Source organism: Mizuhopecten yessoensis, unplaced genomic scaffold (assembly GCF_002113885.1).
Source record: "Mizuhopecten yessoensis strain PY_sf001 unplaced genomic scaffold, ASM211388v2 scaffold9895, whole genome shotgun sequence".
Lineage (NCBI taxonomy): Eukaryota > Metazoa > Mollusca > Bivalvia > Pectinida > Pectinidae > Mizuhopecten > Mizuhopecten yessoensis.
Window position 1 is genome coordinate 102,646 of NW_018408276.1, and position 12,250 is coordinate 114,895.

At 41.0% G+C, this 12,250-nt stretch overlaps 1 long non-coding RNA gene across 1 annotated transcript in view; it reads right to left on the reverse strand.

The window, feature by feature from the left end:
- The window catches only part of LOC110458995, a 25,734-nt gene extending 13,787 nt beyond the window's left edge, over positions 1-11,947 (reverse strand). The window contains exons 1-6 of the long non-coding RNA XR_002463841.1: positions 11,869-11,947; positions 4,154-4,336; positions 3,211-3,350; positions 2,907-2,972; positions 2,178-2,461; positions 1,797-1,881 (exon numbers count right to left, since the gene is read on the reverse strand). This is a non-coding gene — a long non-coding RNA (uncharacterized LOC110458995). The remainder of the gene's footprint in view (positions 1-1,796; positions 1,882-2,177; positions 2,462-2,906; positions 2,973-3,210; positions 3,351-4,153; positions 4,337-11,868) is intronic.
- Between the last annotated feature and the right edge of the window lie 303 nt (positions 11,948-12,250).

Below are 12,250 nucleotides of genomic sequence, written 5' to 3' on the forward strand. Positions count from 1 at the left end.
ATGGATTTAGTACATGATTAGCTACTTCAGTACAGACTATAGATGTAATGGATTTAGTACATGATTAGCTACTTCAGTACAGACTATAGATTTAATGGATTTAGTACAAGCACCATTTTTCGTTTTACCTTGAAATCTGCAAAATACACAACCGGTTTAAAAAATGAAAGCATGGTATTCTTTCAGCAACAGAACAATGTTTAGTTTTAAGTTATGCCATCTAGATATCTTGATATTTTGTTATGTTTACATCATATTCAATAATCATGTTTTATAATATTTAAATATAAAAACAAATTCTATTTTTTTCTTTCGTCGAATATTCCCCCAAAAACGTACCTGCGCTCTATACCCGCAAATTTACGGTATAAGCTTTTATAAACCTATAACCCAATTTTTTACAATTTATGAAAACTACACCATAGAATATGATAATCTAGCTGTACCATTTCTTAAGACCGCAGGGGTCGAATCAACCTCATTCAATTAAGAAATGTTTGTTCTTCCTCAATAATATTTTTGACCAAATTTTGTACAATCCACTCTTTGGTGCCCGGCCTTCCTAGTCCCAGGGGTCAAACCAGACTCATTTAGGAAATGATTGCCTTCCCATCATGAAGTTTCAGAGAAAATTTGGTTAATATTGTCTCTGGTTTTTAGGATGAGACGCGTTCTAAAGCAAAAATTTAGCTAAGTTCCCCTTCAGGACCCAACTCCGCCCCCTTGGCCTCAAGGGTCAAACTAACCCCATTTATTTAAGAAATGATTACCCTCCCCTAGTGATGCTTCAGACAAAATTTGGTTGAAATCCTCTCTGGTGTTTAGGAGAAGATGCGTTTTAAAGCAAATTTAGCTAAGTTCCCCTTCAGGACCCGACCCCGCCCCCTTGGCCTCAAGGGTCGAAGCAACCTCATTTATTTAGGAAATTATTGCCCTCCCCCAATGAAGTTTCAGAGCAAATTTGGTTAAAATTGTCCCTGGGGTTTAGGAGGAGATGCGTTTTAAAGCAAATTTAGCTAAGTTCCCCTTCAGGACCCGACCCCGCCCCCTTGGCCTCAAGGGTCGAAGCAACCTCATTTATTTAGGCAATTATTGCCCTCCCCCAATGAAGTTTCAGAGCAAATTTGGTTAAAATTGTCCCTGGGGTTTAGGAGAAGATGCGTTTTAAAGCAAATTTAGCTAAGTTCCCCTTCAGGGCTCCGCCCCCCTTGGCCTTAGGGGTCGAACCAATCTCATTTATTTAAAAAATTATTGCCCTCCCCTAGTGATGCTTCAGACTAATTTGGTTGAAATCCTCTCTGGCTTTAAGCAGGAGATGCGTTTTAAAGCAAATTTAGCGAAGTTCCCCTTCAGGACCCGACCCCGCCCCCTTGGCCTCAGGGGTCGAACCAATCTCATTTGTTTAGGAAATTATTGCCCTTTCCTACTGAGGCTTCAGACTAAATTTGGTTAAAATCGTCTCTGGGGTTTAGGAAGAGATGCGTTTTAAAGCAAATTTAGCTAAGTTCCCCTTCAGGGCTCCGCCCCCCTTGGCCTCAGGGGTCGAACTAACCCTCATTTATTTAAGAAATGATTGTCCTCCATTAGTGATGCTTCAGACTAAATTCGGTTGTAATCCTATCTGGTGTTTAGGAGGAGATAGGTTTTAAAGAAAAAGTAGACGACGGACGCTGCGCCACAGCATAAGCTCACTATGGTCCTTTGGAAAAAACACTGCTAAGATAAATATGCTAATCAGCCACAAATCCTCAGGGAGCCTCTCATTAAATGGATTGTATAGTGTTTTGTATACTGACCTGTTTCTCGTTCATCTTCTTCATCACCGGACGGAGATTCTCATCCACCTTTTCTTTCCTCCAGCCAAATTTCTCTCTGGCATAACTAGATCCAGGTCAGGAAAAATATGGCTACATTTTGGTTTATTAAAAGTGAAAACTAGTATTGTGAAAACTAGTATTTTATCAAAAGTGAAAACTAGTATATTCATTGTTTCTTCTGATAAATACCAGTTATTACATTGAGTGGGCCATATATTTTACATTTTACAACAGTGTGAAGCGCCGGTTTAAAGGTAGGAAAAATACTCATCCCAACATTTCAAACATGTCATCGAGAAACGAAAAATCTATAAAGGTCTACATGACTTATACATGTCACCCCAGCCACGCAAAGGATACTCTCTGAGAAGGTCAAGGTCAGGTCGCGACCAGGAGAAGGCTTCCTCCGACAGGTCAACTTGTGGGTTGGGTCAAGGTAAGGTCGCGACCAGGAGAAGGCTTCCTCTGACTGGTCAACTTGTGGGTTGGGTCAAGGTCAGGTCGCGACCAGGAGAAGGCTTCCTCTGACTGGTCTACTTGTGGGTTGGGTCAAGGTCAGGTCGCGACCAGGAGACGGCTTAATTCCTCTGACTGGTCTACTTGTGGGTTGAAGTAAGCATCCACAACTGCTGTGCTGGGAAATCCTATCAACATAGTGATAACAAACCTGTCACTATACAAAATCACAGGTGTCTTGGATATGGTAGATCAGCTATACATTATTTACAAGACATCATTAAATAGTTTCAGAGACACTCCTACCAAAATATTTTGCAAAATATAAATGGGAGCAATAACTATAACCCTCAATCAGGGTTTGAGATATTTTGAGATATTTTGAGAACAGTCTTTGAGCTTAAACTGGAAAATATCATCAGAAAAACTAGAAATTCTTTTGAAAATGTATAATCTGCTATGCTTTACACTTAATAAAATCCTTAAAAAAAAAAAAAAACATTTTACTAGTTTTTTCTGCTCGTGTATTTGTAATTTATCTGTGGGAATAAATTCAGAAAAATGAAGCATATTTAAAAATTTGTCTGTCTGTACAATAGGAGTGATGAGAAGTACCTGTAAAGAAATAGTCACCTTTGTTAATATCCAGCTTCCTGAGTTTATTCCTGATCTTGATGTCTTATTCTGTCCCACCAGGACCTGAAACAACACCAGGCCACATCACCATGTGTCGAGGAACCTTATGACCATAATCACTGGGGATGTCTATCACAAGCAATTCTCATGTTGTAATACAATATTTACATAATATATGAAATCAAGGAGCCTATTTTGTGACCACTACCATGCACAATTATTTTCTCATGATTGAAGGCAACAGATTCCAGTAAAACCAATTTTTGAATACTATTCAAATGTAAAGTAATATTTGCTTTACTTGTCAACAAGTGCCTGGATTCCTTCCCCTGGAAACGGCCATGATCTCCAGAACAGACACAGAACCGACCCTCTGTACCCCCAAGGTGTAGTCACTGCCACGCAGCAGGCCGATGTTGATCATTTTCTCTTGGCACAAACCTAAAACAAACACACTTTGGATAAGAATAAGTCTATGATGCATAATTCTGGAGATGCTATTTATATGTAACTGGATTGAGAAAATTCTACATGCATCAGTCTGTTTAATAAATTTTCTTTATTTCTTTCAATAATAACCAATAACTCATTCATCCCTAAAGATACATTTGAACTCTTCTAATTCAAAGGTTAGAATAGTTCATCATTAAATTTCAGGGGTGAACGAGTTAAATATATTGTAGATAATTTATGATGAACACACTTAATTTAGCCACCTTACCTTAATAATTACAATAGTTTGTGTTTCATGAACATGAATGTTTTACTTCACATAAAAGTTACAGTTTCTGTTAGGTATGTTGAAAGCGAATACAAACAAAAACATGCAAAGCAAATGAAAGTAGAAATGATGAGCAACAACACCACTGAATCCGGTTCAAAATGTAATGTTATATTTACATCCTACGTGCTGACATGTTTCAGCCAAAGGGAGGCCGTCTTCAGAGCACAGTAAAAACATGCTCAATATAATTAATCTACAGCATGTCAATTGGTGTTATTTATTTTAAATTTCAAATTGGGGCTAGGGGAATCTTTTCAAGGAAAGTTGCATTCAAATTTTAAGAGATTTGTTATAACACAAGGAGGAATAAGACAGGAAAAATTTAAGAAAGACCAAACTGTTAAAATCAAATCAGCCATTCTAGGCTAGAAGTGTTTTAATTGGGAAGTTGACGGCTGTCATAGCATAAGATTACAAGGCCTTTTGAGCAATGTCAGCTAAACATCTTAACAGACTTTACCTAATTGATATCTATATTGGTTCTCTGGAAAAATTGTAGACACAGGTCCCGCCAAATAACCAGATATCGCTGTCATTGGTGACGGATCCTTCTGTTTGATTGGTGAGGTCCATAAACGCACACTGAGCCTCAGCCTCCAATCGGACTGACGATGTAGGGAATGCCAAACATCCGCAACAGCTCCTGAGCAAAATTCAAAATGTGAACAAGTTTTGATATTTTAATTTTGCAATATTGGATTCAAACAGTGACAATTACATAGATATATATTTTCTTTCCTTTAGAGAGGTTAAGTCCTAAATCCTTGTTTTAACTTGCAAAAAAAAAATAAACATTCCTTATTTCAATAGTCCTTTAGTGTTCTTCCCATAAAATTTTGAAAGGATCCAAACTTTGTAATTTACTTGTTAAGGCAGCATACTTATATTCTAATTGAACCTTTTAATTTTCACAACTGTAGACCATAATGGAATCATCCATATTGATGCATGGTAAAGTCAACTGAAGTTACATAGGGGTGAAAGGGTTAAGCTGCAAAAGGAGTATTATGATAGGATATATGGAAGACCGTATGAAGTGGGAGAACTGGTATGGTTTTTCAACCCAAAAAGGAAGAAATTAAGGACTGATACAGAAGCTACAACTAGTTTGGGAGGGTCCGACAAAGGCTTATCAGATTGTGAAGAAAAGGTCCTCTTACAAAATAAAGAAAACAAAGAAAACTAGAAATTGTTGGCTAACAATTTGACAGGCTTTTCACTGCAAGTACTGATTAGGCCTTCTAATAATAACCTGTGCAAGTCTACAGTAGCTGGCTAAGTAGTGGGGGATTCACCGAGTGCGAAATGACGTCATAGAAAGAACGGATAAATATAGGCAGCCAATGGGCTTAGTTGTATACGAAGGTAGTCCGTAAGAGTCATATAGTCCGTCCACTATGTACATCAGGATGATGAATTTAGACTAGCTTTTTGTCTATCGGTCGGGTTTGCCATGCCAGTGAAAGGCTGATGTTTACCCACTGCAGTCGAGATGTAAACTGTCCACACTTTTAAGATTGAGAGTGCGTAGTAATCGATGTAGTATTACCAGCGTGTATTAGATGTCTTGATACAAATCAAAGTACTGAGAGTACTGAAAGCACTTGACAATCGCACAAAAATGAAAACGGTTTTTGACTTTCGCCTTTGAAATTATATTTGGGGTAGGTCAAGGTCGTTCATTTGCACACACTTTAAAGCCCTTCATTCAAGCATGCTTCTTTGCCAAACATCGTTACCCCGGAGTTATTGGTTATTCAGAAAAAGTGGTTTCAATATTTTTACACATATGACCTCTGTGACCTTGAAAGTCATTCAAGGTCAATCATTTTTTCAAACTTGATAGTCAATCATCTGACCATGTTAATGTATCAAATAGTAGGACTCTAGGCCTTGTAGAACTTTAGAAGAAGTTTGTTGAAGTCATTTTCTTGAAATAGCACATATGAAGTTGGTGACCTTGATTGTGACCTTGATAATTGATCAATGTCAACCATTTTTTTAAACCTGATACCCCGACATCTCAGAATCTTTATGATTAAATATCAAGACTCTAGACCATGTGGAACTTAAGAAGATTTTTTAAGGTTGGTACCCAATATAGTGCCTTTTACCTTTGACCCCTGCCGAAAACCGGAAGTTGACATTTTTTGTTAAAACAGTATGAGAGAAAAAGTTTGCCCTTGACTATCTCTAAATGATATCCAAAGATCAACCTCGTGTTTGATATTGTTAACGAAATATATTGGTATAGGCTGTTACCCAATCAGAGTTCGTGGCGGCCATCTTGGAATATAAATGGCTCCAAAAAGTAACATAAGTTGGTAAGGGCCCCTAGAGGAATACATTTATTAATTGTGGTTAATATTGCAATGGCAGAATTGGAGAAGAAGATCGTTGAAGTTTTAACATATTGTCAGCATTTTAAAAGATCAAAGGAAATATTCAAAATGGCGTACAATGTTAACGGTAAATGTTACAAAAAAACTAAAGACATCATATTCATCGGAATGACATTCTTCATCGATGTATTGAAGAATTCTTTAAAAAAATGAAAAATGAATATTTTGTAAAAATTGTGACCTTTGACCCAGCAGCAAACTTTTTCATTTGACCTTTTAAGTAATAATATACGATGGAAAAAAGTTAGCCCTGAACTTTATCTACAAATGATGTCAGTACTTAAAGGCTGTAAATTCAACTGTGTTTTAGTTATAGCCAATTTAAGATTTTTAAAGTATGACGTCATGGCGGCCATTTTGATTTTTCAAAGAAGTTGATTTTGTTTTTAAATGTTAGAGAACATCTGGGGAAACCTTTTTCATAACAAATAAACAAAATATTTGGCATTGATATTGGAGTAAAACAAGTTTTAAAATATTGCGAATTTTTTAAAAGATCAAAGGAAATATTCAAAATGGCGTACAACGTTAACGGTAAATGTTCCAGAAAAGCTAAAGACATTAAATTCATCGGAATGGCATTCTACACTGATCTATAGAAGCATTAAAAAAAAAAAAAAAATAATAATGGTTTTAAAAAAATGGGGAGCTTTGACCCAACAGCGAGCTTTTTTATTCGACCTTTTTTCAAACTTACGGACTGACCAAAAATTTAGCCCTGACGGTTATCTACCTATAATATAATTGCATCAATTCTGTAGATTAAAACGTTTTTTAATTATGGCCATTTTACGATTTTGACCTATGACGTCATGGCGGCCATATTTAATTTTTGACCTACTTGCAAATGTTGCTTGATCAGCTTCAGACCTTTTCCTACAACATACCTAAAAGACTATAAACCTATCTTTTACCAATCAAAAGAAACAGAATTCACAAAGTACGGAAGAAGAATAATAAGAATAAGAATAAGAAACATAACAAAAACAATAGGTCTTTTCACCAGTTGGTGAAAAGCCCTAATGACGCCTCGACAAACTTAAAACGTACAATAGTCCACCACTGCGCTACTGGAGAAGTCTTGTTACACCTATAGAAAGTTCAGAGACAGGACGTAAATCAAGACGCCAAATCTTACTTTACAGATGTACCTCTGCGATGTCTGACAGACAATTCAGTTCCCGGGGGAACTTGAACCATCACTGGAGGACCCATGATGTCTACAGGCAGAGCTATAATTGTAGACGGTGTAATCGGAAGTATTTCCGGCGCAACGATTTGTTTTGTCATTTTGTGGCGATCCACAACAGGAAGGTGACTACCAAGCCCAGGGTGTCCCCATCCCGCCACAACAAAATAAGGACTGAGCATTCTGAGCCTAAAGAGAAGCCAGTCAGGCGATATCATCAATGTCCTGGCTGAGGATGAGGGAAGAATCACCCCTATATAGCTAGTGTGCCTGTTAAAGATGTCCCTGAGGCAGAGGTGGAGGTGTTTGTCTCGCCCCCCCCCCATTGATGTTACGATTGCCAGGCAGATGTGGAGGTGCCTATATCGCCGCCCCCATTGATGTTACGTTTGCCAGGCAGAGGTGGAGGTGTCTGGCTCGCCACTCCCATTGATGTTATGATTGCCAGGCAGAGGTGGAGGGGTCTGTCTCGCCACCCCCATTGATGGTACGATTGCCAGGCAGAGGTGGAAGTGTCTGTCTCGCCACCCCCATTGATGGTACGATTGCCAGGCAGAGGTGGAAGTGTCTGTCTCGCCACCCCCATTGGTGTTACGATTGCCAGGCCGAGGCGGAGGAGTCTGTCTCGCCGCCCCCATTGATGCTACGACTGCCAGGCAGAGGTGGAGGTGTCTTTCGCCCCGCCCCCATTGATGTTACGATTGCCGGGCAGAGGTGGAGGTGTCTGTCTCCCCGCCCCCATTGATGTTACGATTGCCAGGCAGATGTGGAGGTGCCTATATCGCCGCCCCCATTGATGTTACGTTTGCCAGGCAGAGGTGGAGGTGTGTGTCTCACCGCCCCCATTGATGTTACGATTGCCTGGCAGAGGTGGAGGTGTCTGACTCGCCGCCCCCATTGATGTTACGTTTGCCAGGCAGAGGTGGAGGTGTTTGTCTCCCCCCCCCCCCATTGATGTTACGATGGCCAGGCAGAGGTGGAGGTGTCTGTCTCCCCGCCCCCATTGATGTTACGATTGCCTGGCAGAGGTGGAGGTGTCTGTCTCCCCGCCCCCATTGATGTTACGATTGCCTGGCAGAGGTGGAGGTGTCTGACTCGCCGCCCCCATTGATGTTACGTTTGCCAGGCAGAGGTGGAGGTGTTTGTCTCGCCACCCCCATTGATGTTACGACTGCCAGAAAGAGGTGGAGGAGTCTGTCTCGCCGCCCCCATTGATGTAACGATTGCCTGGCAGAGGTGGAGGTGTCTGTCTCGCCCCCCCCATTGATGTTTCTATTGCCAGGCAGAGGTGGAGGTGCCTGTCTCGCCGCCCCCATTGATGTAACGATTGCCTGGCAGAGGTGGAGGTGTCTGACTCGCCGCCCCCATTGATGTTACGTTTGCCAGGCAGAGGTGGAGGTGTGTGTCTCACCGCCCCCATTGATGTTACGATTGCCTGGCAGAGGTGGAGGTGTCTGACTCGCCGCCCCCATTGATGTTACGTTTGCCAGGCAGAGGTGGAGGTGTTTGTCTCCCCCCCCCCCCCATTGATGTTACGATGGCCAGGCAGAGGTGGAGGTGTCTGGCTCGCCACTCCCATTGATGTTATGATTGCCAGGCAGAGGGGGAGGTGTCTGTCTCGCCGCCCCCATTGATGTAACGATTGCCTGGCAGAGGTGGAGGTGTCTGTCTCCCCGCCCCCATTGATGTTACGATTGCCTGGCAGAGGTGGAGGTGTCTGTCTCCCCGCCCCCATTGATGTTACGATTGCCTGGCAGAGGTGGAGGTGTCTGTCTCGCCACCCCCATTGATGTTACGATTGCCGGGCAGAGGTGGAGGTGTCTGTCTCCCCGCCCCCATTGATGTTACGATTGCCAGGCAGAGGAGGAGGTGTCTGTCTAGCCGCCCCCATTGATGTAACGATTGCCTGGCAGAGGTGGAGGTGTCTGTCTCGCCGCCCCCATCGATGTTACGACTGCCAGGCAGAGGCGGAGGTGTCTGTCTCGCCACCCCCATTGATGTTACGATAGCCAGTGATTCACCATACTGAAGTATTGGTAAGCACATCAGTTTAGGAGATAAACTAGAGGACAGAGATACTCCATCCTCAGGGGAAGAAGATGACGTTGATGATGAGGTGGACAACGGTACAAAGGAGGTTCCAGCACCATCAGACCCATTGGTAGATGCGAGATGTCTCACTTTCCGGCCGGAAGATAAATTTTCCCTCCCGACTCCGGACGTAGGGTCAGAGAATGGAAGCCGAGGTCATTGAAAACTTCACCGACGGGAAATTAACATCTAGGCAGACAATTTTTCGGGGTTTTTTTATTATAAGAGCGCAGCTCTTCTTGCGCCAAAGGCGAAAGAAGCGAAGCTCTTTTCCGGTAACATGTACGAACAATTGAAGTCATGGTAACGTCAAAATACTATGCTTCCAAAATCCTTCGTCACGAATAATTGGTATGAAGTAAAGGTATAGCACTCCATTGTAGGTGCTGTAAGTACATATAAAATTTCAGAAAGATCCATCCAGTACTTGAGATATAGCGAGAACAACCTTCAAACAGAGCCCCACCCCTATGCCCCTAGGGGGGTCATACCCACCAATTAAACAAAACTGAGACCCCTTGGCCCAAGGATGCTCCAGACTAAGGATAAAATCCCTTAATCTCGATGGTTGAAGAGGGATTTTAAAGGTTTTACCTCTATTTCTCCTATTGGGCCCCGCCCTTCTGCCCCCTGGGAGACCACACCCACTGCTTATACAAAATTGATTCCCTTTGGCCCAAGGATGCTCCAGACTAAATTAGGATAAAATCCCTTAATCCCTATGGTAGAAGAAGGATTTTAAAGGTTTTACCTCTATTTCCCCTATTGAGCCCCGCCTCTCTGCCTCCAGGGGGGTTGGACAGACTGTTTATACAAAATTGGTTCCCCTTCACCCAAGGATGCTTCATACCAAATTTGGACAAAATTCTGTCATTCGTACAGAAGAAGGTATTTGAAGAATTTGCTATGTTTCCCCTTGTTTTCCCTACAAAATTGGTTCCACTTCATCCAAGGCTGCTTCGGACCAAATATGGAAAAATTCCTTTCAATCCTACAGCAGAAGAAGGATTTTAAAGAATTTGCTATGTTTCCCCTATTGGGCCCCGCCCCTCAGCCCCAAGGGGGCCCAGACCCACCATTTATACAAAATTGTTCCCCTTCCCCCAAAGATGGTTCTGACCAAATATGGACCACATCCTTTCATTCCTACAGAAGAAGGATTTTAAAGAATTTGCTATATTCCCCCTATTGGGACCCGCCCCTCAGCCCCCTGGGGGACCAGACCCACCATTTATACAAATTAAGTCCCCTTGGCCCAAGGATGCCCCAGACTAAATTAGGATAAAATCCCTTAATCACTATGGTAGAAGAAGGATTTTAAAGGTTTTACCTCTATTTCCCCTGTTGGGCTCCGCCTCTCTTCCCCCAGGGGGGCAACACCCACCGTTTATACAAAATTGAGTCCACTTGGCCTAAGGATCAGCTTGGCCGTTCAGGACAAGTAGCGTTTTAAAGGAAAATTTGACTGACGGACGACTTACGCTGTGGTATGGCATAGGCTCACCATGGTCCTTCGGACCAGGTGAGCTAAAAATTATAGAAACTGAAGCTTCTTTCAAATTTTCAGTCTTTTCTTCTCTCCACCCAAATCGGAAGTACATCGTAACTACCAAACCAGACGGAAATCCGGATATGTTTGGGCTATTGTGATTCTCTTTTTACACGATTTAGAGGGATCAGGCAAAGTATATCATGTCGGAAAATAAAATTGGAATTTAATCACCAATATACTTTACTTTTATAATAACAGATAATAACAGTTATATTTAATAAACAATACATCTTCAAATATGAAGTCCCTCTACTGGCCTCACTCTTTCCGCAACATTTCGCTGAGGCCATAGACGGGGCAATTAAATGCAACAGTAACAAATGCATTTGTGTTTTCTCTTGAACTGTATAATTCATTCGAATGTTTTTTTTACTTATTATTAATTTTACATTAATTACTTTATCGCTATAAAACGAATAAATAGATATTATTTTAAATAATGTTATTTAGAAAATAAGATTGAAAAAAAAAACAGCATTTAAACGCTTCTCTCGTTTCAGGCAATGCCTGTTTTCAGCCCAGCAACAGATTCAAGTATATTATATAAAAAAAAAACAATTACATGTAAATTTTGTATGTATTACAATTGCAATGGGTAATGTTATGATTCAAAAAATATACTATACTATCGAAACAAATGTACGAGCTTCGCTCTCTCCAGGCCATGCCAGAGTCATATTATAGGCTTTATGCAAACCCTCTATTCTATTTAACAATTAAATACACATACATCGGTACGGAGACCAATATTTTTGTATCGAGAGAGTATTTGTAACAGGCTGGTAAGCACGTGTTGTCCATCTCACGCATTTCGCTAGACTCAACTATATTTCAATATGTTCTTATTACTAAAATAACCATTGTCAGATAAAAAAAATCATGCTAGGTTATATATAGTGTGTAGTATTCTACTTATCTATACCTTTATAGTATGTCCATACCTTTTAAAAGCAGTCTTATAACCAAAATAAGTATATAAAACTGCCATCTGTCAATTTACTACCAGGCGCCGCCATCTTGGATAGCGCGCGCTATGACGTCAGGCTATAGATATAGGCCTAGGCCAGGCCTAGGGTGCACAGTAATATTCCGAACGCTATGCCGGAATTGGGCACCCTACCCCCAGACCAGTGACGTATATGTCTCTGATCATACGCAGGAGTAAATCCACATTCTCCTCTTCATTTAAGTTTATATTTCCACAGAGCACTGATATTTTAACATTTTACAGAAGTAAAGGACGATTTTTTTTCTTTACTCTTTCTCTGATATTGTATGGTGATTAGAAATTAACAGAAAAAAAAACACTGGACCTAAGATATA